General features: G+C 42.0%; 1 pseudogene; it reads right to left on the bottom strand.

The window, feature by feature from the left end:
* Positions 1–5223: 5223 nt before the first annotated feature.
* LOC138831244 (U6 spliceosomal RNA) lies at positions 5224–5313 on the bottom strand (annotated as a pseudogene).
* Positions 5314–23725: the final 18412 nt, after the last annotated feature.

Genomic DNA, 23725 nt, shown 5'->3' with positions numbered 1-23725 from the left:
TAAGATACTGCCCAGCAGGGGCACTGTCCCTATGTGAGATCAGGCTCTCATCCCCTTTACCCACAGTGATAGGCCTCACAATACAGTACTATACAGGAACAGCATCTTCATCACCTGCACCTGGGCTGCCCTTGGGTCCCCAAGAGATCAGCTTGCTCTCCTTTCTCTCAAAGGCACACCTCCATGCTATTATTCTCTGCTCCTAGTAGCCAAAGCAACACTTGGCTCCTATGAAGCACCTAATAACACATGGGTTGGGCTAAACTGAGCTCCTTCCTTGCTCCTCAGGCAGGGGTAGCCCTGGCCTCAAAGCCATGTACAAACAGCAAATGCTGGGGCAATAGACTCAGTAAGAAAGGTTTCACTTCTTCTACAGTAAAGACAGTAGACATGACTTACCCACATTTTTAGAGGATACTGAAATCCCAGGCAATCATTAGCCTTACTAAGAGGCTGGTGAGTTAGCAGCTCTAGTCTGGACTATTCTGAGGTCAAGGGTGAGTGAGCATCTATTCATGTCTGGGACATCTAGTAATCTCTAAGTCCACTCTGGGCAAACCTCCTGTCAAGACTCCAGGCTTGTGATTCCCCAGGCATATTTCCTGAGATTCCCCAACACCATCTCCCTCCTCTGGCCTCAGGCAGGTGAAGCTTTGCTGGGTCTCCTTGACTCACGTAAGCCCCTAAAAGGAGGCTTTGTGTCCCCTTATTCTTTGTGCCTCTACTACTTAGTGAAGACACTATAGCTATGACCCCCTTCCTCCAATAAATACTTGCTGGAAATAAGATGACAACATTTAGTCTGTCATAACAAATCATTGTATTCTGTGTAGTCCACTGATAGATTCAATGATAAATAAAAAGTAGTCTTGGGCTAGTAAAGCACTTGCTTAGCATGCAGAAGATCCTGGGTTTGGGGACTAGGGATGTGGCTTAGTGCTTGTCTAGCATGCATGAAGCCCTGGGTTTAATTCCTCAGTACCATGTAAACAGAAAAAGCTGGAATTGGTAGTATGACTTGAGCACAGAGAGGCTCAGGGACAGTACCCAGGCCTGAGTTTCAGGCTCCAGGACTGGCAAAAAAAAAAAAAAAATCCTGGGTTTGGCCACATCTCCAGCACCAGAAGGCAAAATACAGGCCAGATATGGTGGTGCACATCTATAATACCAGCATTTAAAGGGCTGAGCTGAGCTGAGCTACAGAGTGAGACTCTGTCTCAAAATATAAAATAAAATAAATAGAATTAAAGAAAACATAAAGACAAAATAAAATAATAAATTAACATAAAATAAATAAAACAGGCTGGGAGCTGGTGGCTCCTAGCTACTCAGGAACCTAAGATTGAATATCTCAGTTCAAAGCCAGCCTAGGCAGAGAAGGCTATGAGACTCGTCAATTAACCACCAAAAAGCTGGAAATGGAGCTGTGGCTCAAGTTATAGTGTGCTAGCCTTGAGCACAAAAGCTCAGAAAGTGCCTAGGCACTGTTAAGTGCCTAGTTTAAGCCCCAAGACTATCAAGAAAGAAAGGAAGAAAGAAAGAAAGAAAGAAAGAGAGAGGGGGGGGAGGGAAGGGGGAGGGAGGGAGGGAAGGTGGAAGGGAAGAAGGAAGGAAGGAAGGAAACAGAAGGAAAGGGAAAGAAGGAAGGAAAGAAAGGGAAGGAAAGAGGATGAAAGGAAGAAGGAAAGACGAAAAGAAGGAAGGAAATAAAGAATAAAAATAAGTCTCTTTCCTCAAGGGGCTCATAACTTAGGAAGGCTATTACAGAATCAGCTCACTGAGGGGACATTGCACAGTGCCCATTGTACAAGGGCCATGTCTGAAATAGAGGTGGCACCAGAGCCCTCTAGATAGTGCAGGTGCTTCCGCTCACTTGTAGGTGGACTCAATAGCTAAAGTGAGGACTCCTAAATCTATGGAGATGGGCTCACCCTCCTGTCACTGAAGTCATGGTAGACAAGGGTCACATTCAAAGATGCATCTTTATAATCACAGGAATGCTCAGAATGGGTGGGCTGAGAGTGACCTCCCCATCACCGATAGGAAAGTGTGGCCCAGCTAACACCTGTTGAGACAGGTTGGCCATTGTCCTGTGTTTGCAGAGGAGGAGCAGGGAGCTCCAGCAAGTAAGAGGGGATGGGTCACAACGGGGTGAGCCTCCTTTCGGCACCACAAGCATTAGCACAGATAGGGCAGCTGTCCTGAGGATTTATAACTCCAGATTTCAAGGCCTTATCGCAAACAACTTCTTTCTCCATTGCAATGTGTCTGGGTAAAGGAAGTAGGCAGACAGAGGCAGCCTGAAGAGCAGGGCTGCATGGGACTGTGGATCCAGTAGCAATAAGCCCAGTAGATTGGGGGGCAGATGGAGGAATTAGAAAGTAAGGAGAGAGAGTGAGAGAGAAAGAAGGGTGGAGCTACTCATGGCCAAATATTGTGTGGAACACTGAACTGGTTGATAACAATGCAGTACTTCTTGCCCCATTCTCAATGCCCAGACCTGAAAGGCAGTAAACATGTGCACTGGTACATGGGGAAATCTTAGGGCAAGCCCAGAGAACAGACACAGAAGTATTGTCTCAGCCAGAAACTAGCTGTTTCTCCCCACTCCCACCCCAGACACTTCCTCCCCATGATCCCTCCCCAGTGCAATACCTAAAGTTTCTGGGTCAACAATACAGTAGAGCTGTCCCTAGGAAATGTCAAATAGCCCGTCCATGCTGCTTTGGTGGTAGAAGAGAAAAGGGATGCTGTGGTACTGGAGTCAAGGAACCTACTGATAAAAGATGACAAAAGAGAACCTCAAGGCAGAGCAGTTATGCTACTCTGTGTCCCCAGCAGGCCCTAGTGCTGCCTTCCTTCAGATCTTTCCTTGACTCTCATTCTTACCTGATGCCCCCAGAAAGAGAAAGCAATCCTGCAGAATGTGCCCCACTACTTGCCCCAGGCCACACTGTTTCAACCCCTCCATAGGAAAAGGGCAAGCTTCCTTCCACAGTAGTCCTGTCATCAGCCCACTGGACTTGGGCTTGGCCTGCCTCTTGCTACTATTGGGACTTCAGGCTCAGCAGGAATTGGAAGATGTCCTTTGAAGCACTCCCCGGCCCCCAGCTTCTCCAGAGACATCAAAAGCACCAGGCCTGGGCTGGCAGGGCGGAGTTAATAAACACGGAGAAGCTGGGTTTGGGGGGGAGGGAGGAGAGAAGGCTTGCAGATCTCTCCCTAGACTGCCAACTCCAGTCTGAGCAAATTCCCCCTGCAACTTCAAAGCTAGCAGCTTGTTTGCCCGGCCACAGAGCAGCAACAATGCTTTCCCTTTTGACCTAAGAAAGCATCCCTAGAATAGATGCTGGGAGACTACTGGCCAAGGGGGCAAACTTAAGTATGGAACCCTGTTTTGGAACTCAGTTAGTGGGTATTCCTGCCAACCTACACTGCTTCACTAAGGCCAAAGAATGGGTTCGACAGGCTTGATAGGAACTGTGTCCCATACTTCAGGAAAGATGGCCACAGTCAGATCCCAGAACAGAAAAAACAGGCTCCTCCTGTACCCAAAGCTGGCCCTGTCTGGCTTTGTTGCTGCTTATGGAATCAGTGTACAACACCATGTGTTTTGAAAAGTGGTTCCAGACTACAGCATGTACCACATACATGTGTGCAAAATACACACAACACTCCTACACACAGCACTGTCTTTGTACATCCTGCACAGGCAAAGTTGTATTTGGTGAAAATGAGGAGCATGGGTTGGAGGAATGTTTATTGATTTGCAAGTATAGATCTGTGAGAAGGGCAAGGACAAGGAAGAGAAGGGAGGCTAGAATTTCAGACTCAAAGATAAGCTGAAATTGATTGGTGCTAGTTCTATGGAAGAGTTAATGGCAAACCCATAAATTCAGGGATGTGAAGCCAAGCTGCGCTGAGATCATTCTGACTCCTTCCAAAAGATCTTCCATCATCAATTAAAGCTTTAAAAAAAAAAAAAAAAAAGAAGGAAAGAAATTTTTGGTTTCACTTAGGGAAATGAGTTTTAGTTCGGTAGTGAAAGTTCCAAACACCAGTGTTTGGCAATTGGAACACAGTATTTCATTCCGTCTTCAAACACCAGTTCTAATACCCTCGCCTACTCCTGACCAGACAGATGCTTCCTAATCTCCTGCTAGTGGCCCTTCAAGCTCCAGCTGCTCCCCTGTTTGTCTTCGTAACAGAGTTGATTTCTGTTCTGGTTACTTTCCCAACCTCATCCTGACTTATACAGCTTCAAAGAGCTGCAGAAAAGGGTAGAGGAATGGAAATTGTTTTTTTTGGGGGGGTCCGGTCGTGGGGCCTGAACTCTGGGCCTGGGCGCTGTCCCTCAGCTCTTCAGCTCAAGGCTAGCGCTCTACCACTTGAGCCACAGCGCCACTTCCGGCTTTTGTCTTTTTGTTTATGTGGTGCTGGGGAATTGAACCCAGGGCCTCAGGCATGCAAGGCAAGCGCTCTACCACTGAGCCACCTACCCAGCCCCGGAATGGAAATTTTAAAAAAGGGAAAAAAGAAGATACCACCATGACTTCTGTCCTGCATGGTTAAACAATGCATAAGAAATTATTTTACATTCCCTAAGTCTAGCACTCCCTCCACTAAGATGGAGGGATTAGGTGGATTAGGAAGTAGAATACAGTTCATATAAATTGCAGCCTGTAGGATGTTTCTTTTTTTTTCTATTTTTTTTTATTTTTTTTAATTTCATTTTATTTTGTTGTAAAGGTGCTGTACAGAGGGGTTACAGTTACATAAGTAAGGTAATGAGTACATTTCTTGTGAAACATTATTAGCCACTCCTTCATTTTTCTCCCACTATCCCTCCTCCCAGCCCCTCCCTGCCCCCCAAGTTGTAAAGTTCATTTCCAACACAGTGTCTTGTGAGTATCACTTTTGCATTGGGTCATCCTTTGTTCTTGTTTCACCATTTTGTTATTCCTCTTCCTTTCCCTAAATCAGATTAGCGTATATACAAGATACAGGGTATCTTGTGACTACCAGGGATAAACGAAAGGGAAAAAAAAGAAAATAAATAAATAATTAATTAAATTTTTTAAAAAGATGAAGAACTTGATACAGTAGAACATTGATGACAAGGTCAAAAACAAAAAAATGACCTCTTGTTTCTATATCTTGGAGTTCATTTCGATTAGCACCATTTTATATGGTCATGTGTACATAGTTATTAAGCTATTGTGAAAAAATATGGAATGCTTCATGAATTTGCATGTCATCCTTGCTCAGGGGCCATGTGTCCTTCCAATTTTAGTATATGTGCTGCCAAAGCAAGCTTTTTTTCTATTTTAAAAGACAAACATATTTTAGTAATGCACTTCAAATGAAAAAAAAGAATAGCAGGCTTAGTTAGCCCTAAGCTGAACATAAGCCCTCAACGTGCTATACTTACTAAAAGACAGGACTGTAGGCTGCAGGGATCCAAGTAACTGTGTCCAGATTGTGTGATGGAAGAGTCTCACTTTTTAGCCCACCACACCTTGAAGTCTTGGCATCACTTTCAAGAATGAATGCATTGCTGGGAGAATGGCCAGGATAGTAAGAACTCTGGAACCTATCTCATTTGACTAAAGACACAGTCTCAGAAGGGAAGGCTAAAGTCAGGCGCCGGTGGCTCATGACTATAATCCTAGCTACTCAAGAGCCTGAGATCTGAGGATCGAGGTTCAAAGCCAGCTGGGGCAGGAAAGTCCATGAGACTCTTATCTGCAAATGGCTAGCAGAAAACCGGAAGTGGCGCTGTGGCTCAAGTGGTAGAGTTCTTGCCTTGAGCTGAAGAGCTTAGGGACAGCTCCCAGGCCCAGAATTCAAGCCCCACCATCAACCAAAAAAAAGGAGGGGGGGGGAGGGGGAGGAGGGAAGGCCTAAAGCTGGACACTGCTAGTTTATACCTATAATCCTAGCTACTCAGGCAGCTGAGTGAGATTATGAGGATTGTGGTTTAAAACTAGCCTAGGCAAATATAAGAAACTCTCATCTCAAATTAATCAGCAAGAAGCCAGAATTAGAGGTATGGCCCAATTGATAGAACATCAGCCTTGAGAAAAGAAAGCTAAGCAAGAACATGAGGTCCTGAGTTCAAACCCCAGATCTGTCCAAGAAGAAAGAGGAGGAAGAAGAGGAACCAGAAGAAGAGGAGGAGGAGGAAGAAGGGGGGGAGAAGAAAAGGAAGAAAGGAACGAAGGAAGGAGAGAGAAAATAGAAAGAAGCACCTTGAAAAGAGCAAATACAAATACACACAGAGCGTCTATGTGAAGGAGAAAACACGACACACTAGACCTGCAGGAAAAGTACTTGACTGCTTGTCAATGAGCTGGACTTGTCCTTATAGCTGATAAATACTGGGAGGACAATTTATCAGGCATGCAGTTTTAGGGATGATTATCTCAAATAAGGTTTTGAGTAAGAGAAGATGTCATTCAACTCTAAGAGTCTATGAATCTGTTAAAAAAGAAAGAAAGAAAAAAGAAAAGGAAAGAAAAGAAAAGAAAAGAAACAAGCTGGGTGCCAGTGACTCATGCCTGTAATCAATCCTAGCTACTCAGAGCTGAAATCTGAGGATCATTGTTCAAAACCAGCCTGGGCAGGAAAGTCTGTGAGACTCTTACCTCCAATAAACCACCAGAAAACCAGAAGCGGCGCTATGGCTCAAGTGGTAGAGCACTATCCTTGAACTAAAGAGCTGAGGGACAGTGCCCAGGCCCAGAGTTCAAGCCCCACAACTGACCAAAAAAAAAAAAAGAAAAGAAAAGAAAAGAAAGGAAACAGAGAGAAATTAAACCATGTGCTTAATGGCTCACTCATGTAATCTTTATCCTAACTTCTTGGGAGGCAGAGATTGGGAGGATTGCAATTTGAGTCCAGCCGAGGCAAAAGTAGGCAAAGGTAGGCAAAACCTCATCTCAACCAATAAATGCTGGACATGGTGATCCAGTCAAAACCACTTAGATGCATAGGCTCTAGAGATCTATTGTATTTCTTTTTGTTTGTTTGTTTTTGTCGGTCATGGGACTTGAACTCTGGGCTTGGGTGCTGTCCCTGAGCTCTTCAGCTCAAGGGGAACGCTCTGTTGAACTACAATACCACTTCTGGTTTTCTAGTGGTTTATTGGAGATAAGAATCTCACGGACTTTCCTGCCCAGGCTGGCTTTGAACCAAGATCCTCAGATCTCAGCCTTCTGAGTAGCTAGGATTACAGGCATGAGCCACTGGTGCCAGCTGTTCTATTGTATTTCTGCTGATAATAATATACTCAACATTTTGTTTAAAGGACATCTCACATTAAAACCTCAGCTCTGTTATCACAACAGAGTGAAAGAAAAGTTGGTGTATTGCAAAGCTGGCATCACAGATTGTGTTGGGGAAAGATAAGCAATTTAACAAATGGTGCTAGAGCAACTGGTTATCAATATGGGAAAAATAAAATTAGATCCCTTTGTCACATTGCTCATACATACATTTAGCTTCATTTGGTATGCTAAGCTAGAACTCTTAGAAGAAAAAATGGAGAATGACCTTGTGTCTTAGTTAAGACAGAAAAAAAAGCACAATATCATAAAGAATAAATCTAGCTATATTTAAATGAAAATTCAATATAGTACTAAATACATTAACTATACTAAAATGGAAAAAAGATACTAAACAAAAAAATCATTTTATCCTTTGTTCATTATACTTCAACCACAAGTGAATGAATGATGGATGGATGGATGAATAAAGAACATGTGACAAATGAGAGCTTCAAAATTAAATATTGGGGGCCTGGGAAGGTGGCTCAATGGTAGAGTGGTTGCCTTGCATGCATGGGCCCTGGGTTCGATTCCTCAGTACTACATAAGTAGAAAAAGCTGGAAGTGGCACTGTGGCTCAAGTGGTAGAGCACTAGACTTGAGCTGAAGAGCTAAGGGACAGTGCCCAGGCCCAGAGTTCAGGCCCCACAACTGACCCCCAAAAAATTAAATACTGGGTAGAAACTCACAGTCAATGCTTTGTGACCCTATAAATGTCTATAATGTAAGGGCACCTCATGGACTAGGACCAGTCAACATTCATAGACATTCCGGCTACATTTCTCTGTGCTTTCATCTTTTTATCTGCTCCAGAATCTGTGTGTATCACGGGTACCCAAGTGATATTCTGCTTTAGATTGCTGGGAAGAGCTGAATGATGTGCCCTATTAAGCTACTCAACAGCGAAATAGAAAATTCTAAGACCCAGGCTTCATCTAGTGTAGCCTCCATCCAGTCCATTCCTGCAAAGAGTAAGTTGATCTTAAGTTTGAATCCCTGTAGTGACAAAGAACATCTTCCTTTCAATTACACTAACCACTGTGCCTGGTCCCCTTTTAAGCTTTTGGCATGGAAGATTGACTCATGGAAGATTAGGTCATTCCAAGTATAGACAGCTGTATCTATGGGGAATTGAGAGGGAGCTGTCCCCATGATTCACTGACTGAGGAAGAGTAAGATTTCATCATGGAATAGGAGGTTCCTTGGGGGAATGACAGTGATAGTAATAGCAAATAATGTACTGAAGTATGTGCTTACTTCACATGTATTTACATCATTTAACCTTAATTTTTTGTTTTTTGTTTTTTTTTCCCCAAGGCTGAGGACCGAACCCATGGCCTTGCGCCTGTAGGGCATGCGCCCTTTCACTGGGCTAAACCCCCAGCCCCAACCCTAGTTTTTCTTATAGATGAAATAAGGGATCCTTTGAAAGATTAAGAAACTATGTTAGGGTTGGGAAGGTAGAATGCTTGCCTTGATGCATGAGGCCCTGAGTTTGATTCCTCAGCACCACATAAACAAAAGAAGCTGGAAGTGGAGCGGTGGCTCAAGTGGTAGAGCACTAGCCTTGAGCTGAAGAGCTGAGGGACAGCGTCCAGGCCCAGAGTTCAAGCCCCATGACTGACAAAAAAGAAAAGAAACTATTTTAAGGTTACAGAGCAAGTAGCCAGCATTCTTTTCCAAGCTCTTTGACCCAGAGGCTGATTGGTTAACCACACCAGTTTACACAAGTCTTCAAAGTCAGTATGTTTCTGATAGAAGTATATTATGACAAAAATTTTTGACATGGGACGGGCGCCGGTGGTTCACGCCTGTAATCCTAGTTGCTCAGGAGGCTGAGATCTGAGGATCTCGGTTCAAAGCCAGCCCAGGCAGGAAAGTCCATGAGACTCTTATCTCCAATAAAACCACTTGAAAACTGGAAGTGGCGCTGTGGCTCAAGCGGTAGAGCACTCGCCTTGAGCTGAAGAGCTGAAGGACAGCACCCAGGCCCAGAGTTCTGACATGGGATTGAGAAGACCCAAGTTCTTCTCCCTCTTCTTCTACTTTGTCTGTGAAATGAGCAAATTGCTTTCCTCATTTCACTAAGTATGCATAAAGAAAGATGATCTAGATGGCTGCAAAGTCCAAGTCTAACTCTGGTATTTGTATTCCAAGCTAAAGGTACCAATAATCCATCTTTATCTGGGACATGTCTATCATCACATTTCTTAGTGCATCCAATCAGCATATTGAGATGACATTGGAGATGATAGTGATGATGATGATGAGTTATTGTATGGATGAATTAATGCATATATGGATGCATGATGAAGTGGCATATTTAACATTACTCTTGACAAAAACCTAACCCCTAACCAGAGGGAGGAGAGAAGGCAATAGAATTCAGTTTCAGTTGTGTCGGCCTCAAATGTGCACAAATAAATAAATAAGTAAATGTATACATACATACGTACAGCCAGCTCATCCCAGGCCTTTTTCTCAGGACCCAGCTGTATAGGCTTGTGGCAGAAAGTGAATATGTAGAGTGGCCAATTAGTTCACTGTGGTGCCCTCATGACCTCTGACACCTGCTGGGCCACCTCATCCATTAGCTGTCCCCTTCCCTTTCCTCCCTCCTGGCGCTCAGTTTGAGTCGTTGTCCTGCCATTCTCTTTCAGCTGAGAAACATGCTCAGGCATTGGAGGAGCAGCTTCTACTCTCAGCTCCTTTGTTTCCTCCTTCTGTTGCTCTTGTTGCTAACCTGGTCACCACTCCTTGACCCTAGTTCTCTTCTCTCCCCTCCTGGGGTTGGGGAGGGGCAGTATGCCAAAGCAGGGCCTGTTGGAAGGAAGAAGGCCAGTTCTTGCTTTGGGTTTCATTCCATGAACAAGTTTTGATCCTAATTTTGGCCCCCAAAAATGCCCTGTCTTGCTTTGCCTGAGATGATTATTTCTTTTTTTCTTTTTTCTTTTAGCAAATTTTTTATTGTGATTAAGTGATTATATAAATTTCACACAGTATTGTAAGATAGTGATACTTAGTGAAAGTCACAAACACATTCTAACTTTCATGGGGCAAATTGTCTTTATCGTGGTCTACAAAGTTTATAAATTCTATGAGCTTTGACAATACAGCTATTTTTTCCACATCGGGTGATATGATGATGATTTCTTTGGAAATCAAAAGCCCTGAAAAATAACAAAAACAACAAACATGAAGGAAGCAGCATATTCCTTCATAATATTAGCCATTCTCTGGAAGATTGGGATATGTGTATATATAATATTTGTGTGTGCATTAATGTGTCTATTAATTAAGAAGGATGATCTAGTTCAAAATTACAAGTATATGAGTATATATTTGTGAACAAAGATAAAGCAATTATCAAAGGTAAAGGTCAAGTCATTAATTTTATTATACTTGAAAAAATGTAAATAGCATCTGCTAACTCTGACATTTCAGCTTGAAGAGAGAAAAAGTTGCTGACAGTGTCTTTTTTTTTTTTTTTCTTTTTGTCACTTGTGGGGCCTGAACTCTGGGCCTGGGCGCTGTCCCTTAGCTCTTTAGCTCAAGGCTAGCACTCTACCACTTGAGCCACAGCACCACTTCTGGCTTTTTTCTTTTTATTTATATGGTATTGAAGAATCAAACTCAGGGCCTCAGGCATGCAAGGCAAGTGCTCTACCACTGAGCCACCTTCCCAGCCCCCAGAACCATTTTTTTTATTAAAAAGAAAAGGACAAGTAAGACCCATTGGGTTTAAATACAAATCCTGCCACTCTTCGACTGGGTGACATTTGGGAATAATAGCAGCTCCCATTTTCTGAGTATTCTATGAGCCAAGCCCTTGTATATATCCTCTTATTTCAGGGTAGATATCCTCTTGGCAAGGTAGATATTGTTGTCAAGTAGCATCCCTGTTTTACAAATAAAAAAATAATGGCCCAGAGAAATTATTGCTCATGTCTGACTAAGTCATAAAAGGCAGTTTCCTGTTCTGGAGTTCTTTAGTCCAGTGTCATTCTGCCCCTCACTTATAAGGTACTTAAGTTATTTAATCTCTGTGAGTTTGAACTTCCTCCCTGTAAAATGATCATTGGTACAGCAGCAGTACCTAATAGCAATAACTAGCAGCTGAATGCTTTCTGTATTCTAGGTACTTTTCAAAATGCTGACAAACTTTATTTTGTTCAATGCTCCCAAAGTTTCAATAAATACAAACTGTGACCTCATTTTACAGAGGAGGAAATCTAAGGCTTAGCTGCTAAGAAATAAACCCAGCTCACACATATTAGAACTGAGATTCTAAAATGATCCTGTTTTGCCCCAAAGCCGGTTTTCTACCCAACAGTCCATGATAATGACCTCAGAGAGGCCTACAGAGGAACAGACAGGATATACACAAAGAAGAAAGGAACAGAGGAGCAGAGGAAATTAATTCCAATGGTGGGTAACAGGAACAACTTTATGGAGAATATAGATATTTTTCGCTTGATGGAATTTTATCTTAAAGCCAGAAGAGCTCAGAAACACATTTGTTCTATAAAGTTATGCGAACAAGTATTATGTACCTATGTGGATGCTAAAGAAGCAAGTCGCAGCTGGGAAGGTGGCTCAGTGGTAGAGCGCTTGCTTTGCATGCCTGAGGCCCTGGGTTCGATTCCTCAGCACCACATAAGCAGAAAAAAAAGCCGGAAGTGGCACTGTGGCTCAACTGGTAGAGCGCTAGCCTTGAGGTGAAGAGCTGAGGGACAGTGCCCAGGCCCAGAGTTCAGGCCCCACAACTGGACCCCCCCCCCAAAAAAAAGGAAAAAAAAAAAAGAAGCAAGTCGGGTCCTTGTCATAAACATGCCTGGGCATGGGTAGCTCACACCACTAATCCTAGCTACTTAGGAGGCTGAGATCTGAGGATTGCAGTTAGAAGCCAGACCAGGCAGGAAAGTTTGTAAGATGCTTATCTCCAATTGACTACCAAGAAGCCAGAAATAGCTCTGGAGCTCAAAGTGGTAAAGTGCTAGCTTTGAGTATAAAAGCTCAGGGAGAATGCCCAGGCCCTGAGTTCAAGTCCCAGGACTGGCATTACAAAAGAAATGCCTAGGGCTGGGAATGTGGCTCAGTGGTAGAGTGCTTGCCTAGCATGCATGAAGCCCTGGGTTTGATTCCTCAGCACCACATAAACAGAAAAAGCCACAAGTAGTGCTGTGGCTCAAGTGATAGAGCACTAGCCTTGAGCAAAAGAAGCTCAGGGACAGTGCCCAGATCCTGAGTTCAAGCCCCAGAACTAACAACAACAACAAAAGTCTAATAAACAAGCCAGGTATTGTATCTCACTCATCTGGTCCTGTTCTCTTGGCCCATTCCCTGTCCCTTCTCACTCCAGTAGCTTCAGAACATGCAGGAAGCTCCCAATAGCTATTTCCAAGATGAGTATGTGAATGATGCCTCTGGAAAGATTAGGTGGGGGCCCTTACTGCTTTGGAGAACACTGCAACCCCAAAGGTTTGACAATCCCTTTCCCTCTCAGCTCTCTCCTTGCAGCTCCTCTGACCAGCCCACAGGCTGAGAGATAGGGGGCCCACTGTACCAGAGATGATTTATGGTTCTTTGTTATACAAATCTTTTCACATTCCTGAGTCCTTTCCCCAGCCAATTCATCATGATATTGAAATGCAACTCTAAATAGTGAACTATGGCTCATAACTCTCAAGATGTTCATAGCACTGTTGGAATTCAGATCTAAAGAGACCATCTCACCATCAGGGTTATCTTAGATTTCTCTGTTTTTCCCAAGGGCCCAAGTATTAGCCGTGAGCAGTGATAAGAAAGAATAAGTAAGGGAGCCGCTTGCGGCTTAGAGGCACACAAGCCAAAGCTCTGCATTAGTTTCATAATGAAAATCACAGGAAGCCTTAGGGAACACATGATTACAATGTTTTCCTTTCTGCCTGCCTGCCTGCCTTCCTGCCTTCCTTCTTTCCTTCCTTCTTTCCTTCCTTCCTTCCTTCCTTCCTTCCTTCCTTCCTTCCTTCCTTCCTTCCTTCTTTCCTTCCTTCCTTCCTTCCTTCCTTCCTCCCTTCCTCCCTCCCTCCCCCCTCCTTCCTTCCCTTCTTCTTTCTCTTTCTTTCTTTCTGCTTCTCTCTTTTCTTCCCCCCACCTCTTTCTTTGCCAGTACTGAGGATTGAACTCAGGGTCCAGGACTCTAACCCTTAGCTGTTTTGCTCAAGGCTGGTGCTCGACCACTTGAGCTACAGCCCCACTTTTGGCTTTTTGGTAATTAATTGGCAGTGAGAGTCTCACAGACTTTCCTGCCCAGGCTGGCTTTGAACCGAAATCCTCAGACCTCAGTCTCCTGAATAGCTAAGTTTATCCACATGAGCCATTGGTGCCTAGTGATCACATTGTTTCTACTTTACAAAGATGTCTCCGAGATGTTTTACTCAATGCTTGGAGCCCCATCAGTGTTGTGTCATGTTGTTTCAATCTATCTTCAAAAGGATGATGGCTGCCAGGTACTGGTGACTCATGCCTATAATTCTAGCTATTCAGAAGGCTGAGATTTGAGGATCATGGTTCAAAGCCAGACCCAGAAGGAAAGTATGTGAGACTCTTTTTTTTTGGGGGGGGGGGATCCGGTCATGGAGCCTGAACTCTGGGCCTGGGCGCTATCCCTCAGCTCTTCAGCTCAAGGCTAGCGCTCTACCACTTGAGCCACAGCGCCACTTCTGGCTTTTTCTTTTTGCTTATGTGGTGCTGAGGAATCGAACCCAGGGCTTCAGGCATGCAAGACAAGCGCTCTACCACTGAGCCAACTTCCCAGCCCCGTATGTGAGACTCTTATCTCGAATTAACCACCAGAAAACTGGAACTGGTGCTGTGGCTCCAAGTGGTAGAGTGTTAGCATTGAGTAAAATTGCTCAGGGACAGTGCCCAGACCTTGAGTTCAAGCTCTACAACTGACTTCAAAAAAAAAAAAAGATGCTAGCAAAAGTGAAACATTTCTGTGTGTGTGCAGGAGCACTAGCCAGTGCGTGAGTGGGGGGAGAGGTTGGGGGGTGCTGGGGATAGACAGAACCTAAGGTTTCCCACATGGTAGGCTAATGCTGTGGGGTTCACCTGCATCCTCAGACCCAGAATGAAATGTCAACCTCTTGGGCTGGGAATGTGGCTTAGTGGTAGGGTGCTTGTCTAGCATGCATGAAGCCCTGGGTTCAATTCCTCAATACCACATAAACTGAAAAAGCTGTAAATGGCACTGTGGCTCAAGTGGTAGAGAGCTAGCTTTGAGCAAAAGAAGCTCAGGGACAATGTCCAGGCTCTGAGTTCCAGAACTGGCAAGGAAAGGAGGGAGGGAGAGAGAGAGAGAGAGAGAGAGAGAGAGAGAGAGAGAGAGAGAGAGAGAGAGAGAGAGAGAGAGAGAGAGAGAGAGAGAGAGAGAGAGAGAGAGAGAGAGAGAGAGAGAGAGAGAGAGAGAGAGAGAGAGAGAGAGAGAGAGAGAGAGAGAGAGAGAGAGAGAGAGAGAGAGGAAAGAAAGAAAGAAAAAAGAAAGAAAGAAAGAAAAAAGAAAGAAAGAAAGAAAAGGAAAGAAAAGTCAACCTCTTTTTGTCGTTACTGCAGGCTGACATTAACCTAATCGAGGTCAACTTTTTTTTTGGTAGTACTGGGATTTAAACTCAGGGCCTTGGACTTGCTAGACACATATTATAAGATTTGAGCCACACATTCAGCCTATTTCTACTTTAGGTTATTATAATTATAATTATTATTATTATTATTTTCAGATGAGGCCTTACTTTTTACCTGGTCTATCCTGGGATCATGATCCTTCTACCTTTGGCCTTTTGCATAGCTGGGATGACAGACTTAGACCCTCACATTCAACTTGTTCTGCTGAAGAGAGGGTCTCACTTTTTGCTCAAGCTGGCCTCCAAGTAATCCTATCAACCAGATAGTTAAGGATTACAGGCCTGAGTCACCATGCCCAGCAAAGTAAACTTTTAACCATAGCTACAGAAATAAAGTAGAAATAAATATTTCCCTGTACCTGGTATTAAATTTATTCCAGTCACATGACTCATGCTGTCATTGTCTTGAAGGTCAGTAGTCAGTTAGACGTGAGACTTAAATCCTCGAGCAAAATTCATATATGCTAATTCTAACACAGGAGCGCTATTGATTTTATTTATTGATTATTCTATACTCTCACTTTGATGTGAAAAGAACTTTAGCTACTGCATGCTAAGTACACACATTTTTATAATTCAGATAAATTGGTGGTTTCTGGGTTTCTACTAAGTGATGTTAAATAAACTCATTGTTCTCTCTATACCTAGTTTTCCCTTTGTTTACAATGAATGCTTGTTTCTTGTTCTCCCAAAAGTCAGGAAACTCAAAAAAATCAACAAAAGATAGCTAGATAGCTAGATAGCTAGATAGATAGACAGATAGATAGATAGATAGGCAGACAGACAGACAGACAGGTAGATAGATGATAAATAGATATTTTTTGAGACAGGTCTTGCTATAAAGCATAGGCTGGCTACAAATCTCACCATCCTCCTGCCTTAGCTTTCCAACTGCATGTATTACAGGGGTGTGCTACTATGCCTGGAAAAAATATTTTTATAAAAATGTGTTTGGCTAAGCACCAGTTAATCACTGATGTAAAACTAACTACTAAGGAGGGTGAGATCTGAGGACTGCCATTCAAAGCTAGCCCAGGCAAAGAAAGTCAATGAGAATCTTATGTCCAATTTTATAAAACCAAAAAGCCAGAAGTAAAGCCGTGGCTCAAGTGGTAGAGCATCAACCTTGAGTGAAAAATCTCAGGAATAGTGGCCAAGCCCTAAGTTCAAGACCCAGTACACTCTCTCTCTCTCTCTCTCTCTCTCTCTCTCTCTCTCTCTCTATATATATATATATATATATATACATATATATATATATATTAAAATTAGGTATATACTTCAATTTCAGAAAACAACATTGTGCTTTAAGTGTATTTAGAAGAATATCACATAATATTCTTTCATCCCTTGTATATTATTTAGAACAGCTAACATTTAAAGCAGTAACTTTGACAGGTTCAATTGAACTTTGCTTAATTTCACGCTATGCACTTGATGGTATAAACTATTTTTATGATATATATTATCACATGAAGCATTTATCATTGTCCTTGATTCCCACTCCTTAAATGAAAGCATTTACCTTTGACCTATAAGATGTTCACATTTTATTGTTCATTCCAAAGATTCTCTTTCTATTTTGTGGTCATAAAAGGTGGCTTCACCCATTTTTTATATATAACTCATTTCATTATCTTTAGATAAAACAAAAGACACATATTTAAAAGAAATGGACAGCAAGATTTAGCCAACTTTTTTTTTGTGCCAGTCCTGGGGCTTAAAATTAGGGCCTGGGCACTGTCCTTGATCTTCTTTTGTTCAAGGCTGGCAATCTACCACTTGAGCCACAACTCCACTTCTGGGTTTTTACTGGTTAATTGAAGATAAGAGTATCACAGACTTTTCTATGTGGGCTGGCTTCAAACTCTTAAGTAGCTAGGATTACTGGCTTGAGCCGCCAATGCTAATCTCTATTTTTTTTGGGGGGGGGGGCAGTCCTGGGGCTTGAACTCAAGGCCTAGGAACTATCTCTGAGCTTCTTTTGCTCAAGGCTAGCTCTCTACCACTTGAGCCACAGTGCCATTTCCAGCATTTTCAGTTAATGTGGTACTGAGAAATCAAACCCAGGACTTTATGCAGGCTAGGCAAGCACTTTAGCACTAAGCCACATTCCGAGCCCTCAACTTACTTTTATTTTGACACAAAATCTTGCTAAGTTCCCCACATTGGCCTCAAACTTGATCCTCTGTCCTCAGACTCCCAAATAGTTGGGAGTATTTGTAAGTATGCACTATCATGCCAAGTCTTCTCCAACTCCCTCCCCCCTTTCTTCATTTCTGGGGATTGAACCTATAGCCTTGTACATGCTAGATGAGCTTTCTAACCCGTGAGTACACACACTAGCTTCCCCAACCTTTTTTGTGTATGTGTGGGTATTAGGGCTTAAACTCTTGGACTCAAATTTTCACTCATTTTCTTTTTGCTTATGGCAAAAAGCATGGCTTCCAGTTCTGGCTTTCACCAGCTAATTGGAGATGAGTCTTTTGGAGTTTTGATGCTTAGTCTGGTTTCAAACCATGATTTTCAGATCTCAGCCTCCTGAGTATCTAAGATTATAGGCATGAGCCACCAGTGTCCTAGCTTCACCTACTTTATATATATATACTATATATATATATATATATATATATATACATATATATATATATATATATAAAACTCCTTATATATAACTCATTTCATTCTGCTTTGTCCTTCCTATTTTTCTTTTCTGGTCAAAAGAAAAATGTTTTGTCACTCCCCTTTTCTTCTTATGCTAAACATAGCATAATAGTCTCTTATACTTTGCCTTCTTCATTAAACAATGTATCCTCGAACTCATTCCCTGATGCTGAGTTATAGATGTATAGTACTGGCTTAAGTGTTTGTATTGTAGTTTACTCACCTCTCTCCCCTAGATGGTTATTTAGGTTGTCTCCATTATTGAAAATACAAACAGCAATAACTTGTGCTGGAGTTTTATATCCAGGGTAAATTCTTAGGAGGTTTACTGGATCAAAAGTAAACTCATTTGTAGTGTTTTTAGACACCCAATAAGGCTAAGAGTTTAAAGGTGTAGCCTGGTGCTAGTGGCTCACATCTGTAATCCTAGCTACTCAGAAGGCTGAGACCTGCAGATCACGGTTCAAAGCCAGCCCAGGCAAGCAAGAAAGTCCATGAGACTCTTATCTCCAATGAAGCACCAGAAAACTGGAAATAAAGTTGTAGCTCAAAGTGGTTAAGCTCTAGCCTTGAGCAGAAGAGCTCAGGGACAGCTCCTAAGCCCTGAGGTTCAAGCCCCATAACAACAACAAAGAGTCTAAAGGTGTTGTGTGATCATGTTCTTTACATATTTGTCCAGATAGTTGTTTTTAGTTACCAGACTTTTAAGTCTTTTATGCAACACAAATATACCTTCACAGGTATATTCTGAGATGATAAGAAATTGAATAACAACACTCCAAGTAGATTTAGATTTTGTCTGTGCTTATTTAATTGTTTTAGCTGGAAGAGAAATACTGCTGAACAAAAATAAGAGGGGAAAAAGTGATTGTTTAGATCAGAGAAACAATGGCATGTAGGATGGACCACACTCTGCTTGTGGGAATGGCCCAGGGACATGCTATTTTTACATCTCTAAGGAGGAGGTATTTCCTCTCAGAAGAGCTCTGATGTGAAGTTGTTGAGGCCATGATGAATAGTGAAGGGAACTGGTCTGCCTTGATACAGGGCTGGCTAATGATACTGTAAATCATGGTAACACTGACATGCTGAACAAAGAGCTTCTCCAGACATCTCTTGCTAATTAAAAGAACAAGTTTTTGCTTTATTTTGTATTTATATTTTAAAAGAAGACAGATTGACCAGGTGCTGGTGGCTCACACCTGTAATCCTAGCTATTCAACAGGCTGAGCTCTGAGGCTCTCAGTTAGAAACCAGCCCTGGCAAGAAAGAGACTCTTACCTTCAATTAGCTAGTCATAAGCTGGAAATGAGGTGTGGCTCAAGTGATAGAGTACCAGTCTTGAGTGCAAAAGTGAAGAGAGAGCACAAGACCCTGAGATCAAGTCCCAGTACTGGCACCAAAAAAGACAGATTGACAATTATATCTTGCTAAGATTTACAAAATGCTAGGGGTGGGTTAGGGCTCTAGTAAAAGAGTAGCTACCTAGCAAGTATAAAGCCTTGAGTTCAATTTCCAGTACTACTATCACCAAAAAGAAAAAAAGAATGAAAAACAGAGAAGTTTCACAGCTTTGAAGTTGGTAAGACATTTAAAAAATGCTTTATCATTATTATTTCACACTCTCGATTAAATGTTCTAGAATTAAGGATAACTGATTTCCACTCTTCAGTCTATGCAAAGTACAGAAACGTTATTTTGGAATTTGATTACTTGTACTTTGTTTGGTAGCTTCCCTTATAGAAAAGTATATGTTTCATTAGTAAATTTCTGTGAGATGTAAGCCTTTATGGTGGGATATCAAAGATAGGAATTCATCCTCAATTCAATTGTTGACCAATAATATATGTAAAAAAAAAATTCTTCCTGGTATCTTTGTATTCTCTACAGCAAAAGCCAAAAAACTTCTCTATAGAACAGATAGCACATTTGCCTTATCATTTGATATTTGTTTATTTCCTTCATATGGTGTCTGCTAACTTTCTCCAGGAAAGTCTGCTGTTTTTTCTCTTTGTAATAAATCAATATCTTATGGGACATTCTTTGTGACTATGTAAATATCCTATTTCTCATTTGTGATTAAGAGTTTTCTGAAGAGGTCTCAGATACAATAGGGGTCTTATTAGAACTGTATGGTATTATTTAAACCAGCATATGCCAAACAGTCTATATCTGAAGAAAACCAAACTTCATGAATTCTTGCTTTTATCTTTGCCACAAGGCAACCCAGCCTTGTTCCCAAGGGCTTAGGCTGTGAAGTCAAACTCTAAAATTAATATTCAGCATGGTACCTACCACCTAGAAGATGGGAGAGTCAAGCTACTTTACAAATTAGAGTCTTAGTTTCCTCTTCAGAAAAATAATCTGTTACTAGGCATAGCATACACATCATTAATTCCAGCACTTGGGGGAGGCCTGAGGATCTCAGAATTGAGACCAGCCTGGCTTATATAGTAAGACCTCATCTCCAGAAAACAAAAATGAACGAATGGAAAAAAGTGTTGGGGGATATGAGATATGAATCAGTGGTTAATCACTTGCCTAGCATTACCTAGATTAATCCCTAGGACTCAAATGTGTGCCCACACACAGCTGTTATGACAGTTGGATGAGCTCACATAATCTGAAACTCTGAAGACTAACTAGAACTTTATGCAGTACATGGGAAGAATTCAATAAGTGGTTACTATTAATTAATAATAATTAAGAGGTTAGTTTTGAAGCCTGATGATATTTCATTTTTGGATGGAGACATTCTGCCATCTTCTATACCTATCTTGTTGACCCAGCTGATTTTAAAATCGGGCCAAAGCCGTTTTAAAACCAGAAAAGCAGATGATCCTCCTCTCTTATTTCTCTCTGGGAAATTAAACTATGGGGTCTACGAACCCAGCTATGACATCAGCTCTTCACTGCAATGTGGACTGTCCTTTAATTAGGTGATTCCAGAGCCCTTATTCTGGAATGCCTTATTCTGGAGTGCCACCATGAGGTCAGCTTGGGTGCTGACAGTATTTCATTGAATCCCGCCTTTGTCACAAGCATATTTGAGCAGTCACCTTCGTTTACATTGCATTTTATATTTGGTAGAACCTGTAAAGCATACTCTGCTGATTGGTGAAAAAAAATAAAAATAATAATCTGGATTCCTTAAACACTTGATCTGGATTTTTAGTTTTGAAAGCACTAGAGTGCTTAAGTGATACATCTTAAGAATCTTAGCCCCCGGGGGGAAGCAAAGGTTTTTGTTGTTGTTGTTGTTGCTTTTGCTTTTGTCTCACTGTGTAAATGGATGCTGAGTTTGTTATCCATAGTCCATCATCTTCTCCTCAGCTTAGATTTGTGTGTGTGTGTGTGTGTGTGTGTGTGTGTGTGCGCGTGCATGTGCGCGTGATTGCGTGCCATTACTCAGGCTTGAACTGAGGTCATGGACACTGTCCCTTAATTTTTTCACAGAAGGCTGGTGCTCTAGCACTGGAACCACAGATCCACTTCTAGCTTTAATTGGAGATAAGGGTCTCTTGGACTTCCCTGCTTGGGCTGGCTTTGAACTGTGATTCTCAGATCACTGCCTCCTGATTAGCTAAGATTACAGAAATGAGCCGCTGGCATCTGCCTACGAAGTTGTTTTTAAGGCTCCTTGTACTTATTGATGTTGTTCTCTCTATTTAAATACCTTTATCTACACTATCAGTTAAGATTTTAGGTTTAACTCTGTCTTCTCTAGAAAGCTTTTCCTAACTTTCCACAACCCCCCATGTCACCCTACCAGCACAGAGTAATAATGTACTTATAAGTTACAGTCACCATAAAGACAACACAGTATGTAGAGAATTTTCTTGCTGCTTTTGAAAAGAGCTCTTTACCTCTAGCAGCCTCTAAGCTACTTGAGAACTCTGCCTAATTCATTTCTCATCCTTAGGCCACGGTCGAAGACAGATACTCTACGAAAATAGCACTACTATCGCTGAAGTTTGTTGAATGATGAGCAAGGAATAGAAGAGGAAATGTTAACCAAAACACATATTTAGGACATGGAGCAATTGCTCTGTTCATAACAACAAGCTATCCTAACTCACTGCCATTGCACTGTTGTTGTACAGACTTTGTGTTCTCACTTGCCACACTTGGGAGGTCATGTATATCTGCCAATCAGACCATACTAGTTTTTGGAGAAATTCCAGTTATACAAAATTGTGACTCAATTTCCTTGCCACTTTTATTGATGCTGCTTTTAAATAGTTTTGTTTTGTTTTCCCCAAAGAGGAAATAATCTCTTAATGAATCACCTGGACATTGTCAAGGCAGGCAATGGTATAAGTCAGATAGTTTCCATTTGACTTCATTCAAACAGTCAAAGTTGAGCCGGGCGCTGGTGGCTCACGCCTGTAATCCTAGCTACTCAGGAGGCTGAGATCTGAGGATCGCGGTTCAAAGCCAGCCCGGGCAGGAGAGACCGTGAGACTCCTATCTCCAATAAACCACCAGAAAACCGGAAGTGGCGCTGTAGCTCAAGTGGTAGAGTGCTCGCCTTGAGCTGAAGAGCTGAGGGACAGCGCCCAGGCCCAGAGTTCAAGCCCCATGACCGACAAAAAAAAAAAAAAAAAAAAAAAAAAAAAAAACAGTCAAAGTTGGTTACAAAGCACTAAGCCAAAGACCCATTCCTAAATTCATAAAGTTGGCAGTTTAGAGATCTTTGTCTATTTTATTTCACTTCATTAATTTGGTAAGATTTATGGACTACTTACCATGAGCTACTTATCATGCTAAGCAAACATAATACAACCATAAATGAAACATCACTCTTGCCCCCAACGAGTTCCAAATCTGTGAACAAATTCTTATGGCACTGAATTAAGAAAAGAGCTAAAGGGCTGGAGGTATAGATCAGTTGTAGAATGCTTGCATAGTTGTAAAAGCACCACACATAAAAACAAAAACAATTTAACTTTGTAAGTATCAGCATCTTACAGGAAAGAAGCAGTTGGCTGCAATTTTTACTTACCTAGAGTTGTTTACAAAGTTGCATAAGAACTCAAAGAAGATGGCCTGTATCAAACTAGGGACATTCAATCTAAGTTTTAGAGGACAGGAAATGTTAAGAATTTTAAAGAATACAAAGAGATTTCCAGGGAGAAAAAGGAAAGAAGACATTCCAAGAAGAAAGGAAAAAAATATGTTAGAAGATTCAGAATAGAAGCAGCAAAGCAATGACAGAAACCAGAAGCTTGGCAAGGATAAGTAACTGGCCCACGTTGTGCTGAGGGCTGAATGCCTGCTGAAATTATCAAAGTTTCTTATGTCTTGAGTGAGGAAGCAGGAAAAAGGTTCCTTAGGGCCTGAGATACATTATAAGAACTCAGACCACATTCAATACATAATTGGTGAATCAAGAGTTTTAAGCAGAGAAGCAACAGGGTCCCATTTTAGCCTCAGAAGTAGGATTCTAGTTCAAATATGGTGTGTGTGCTGGTCCTGGGTCTGGGTCTGGGTCTGGGTGCTGTCTCTGAGCTTTTGTGCTCAAGGTTAGTGCTCTACCACTTAAGCCACAGCTCCATTACAGGCTTTTTGGTGGCTAATTGGGATGAATCTTATAGAATTCCCTTCCTCTGCTGACTTCAAACTGTAATTGACTATTTCAACCTCCTAAGTAGTTAGGATTACAGATGTGAGCCTCCTATACCTAGCTTCTAGCACTAATTCTTAACCCTAATTACTATTTAAATAACAAACTTAAGAAGCTTCCCAAAATGATAGGTCAGAGATCCATTCTAGAAAAATAAGACCAGAATTTCGGGGGTGGGGGGGTAATATCCAGACTTTTTTTGGGGGGGGGTCTGGTAGTGGAGCCTGAACTCTGGGTCTGGGATCTGTCCCTCAGCTCTTCAGCTCAAGGCTAGCACTCTACCATTTGAGCCACAGCACCACTTCTGGCTTTTTTCTTATGTGGTGCTGAGGAATCGAACCCAGGGCCTCGAGCATGCAAGGCAAGTGCTCTACCACTGAGCCACCTTCCCAGCCCATATCCAGACTCTTTTATTTTTGATTTTATTTTTTAGTTTAATGGTG

Source organism: Dipodomys merriami, unplaced genomic scaffold, assembly GCF_024711535.1.
Source record: "Dipodomys merriami isolate MVZ:Mamm:240054 unplaced genomic scaffold, mDipMer1.0.p SCAF_19, whole genome shotgun sequence".
NCBI classification, from domain to species: Eukaryota; Metazoa; Chordata; class Mammalia; order Rodentia; family Heteromyidae; genus Dipodomys; species Dipodomys merriami.
This window is presented reverse-complemented; position numbering and strand designations above follow the sequence as displayed.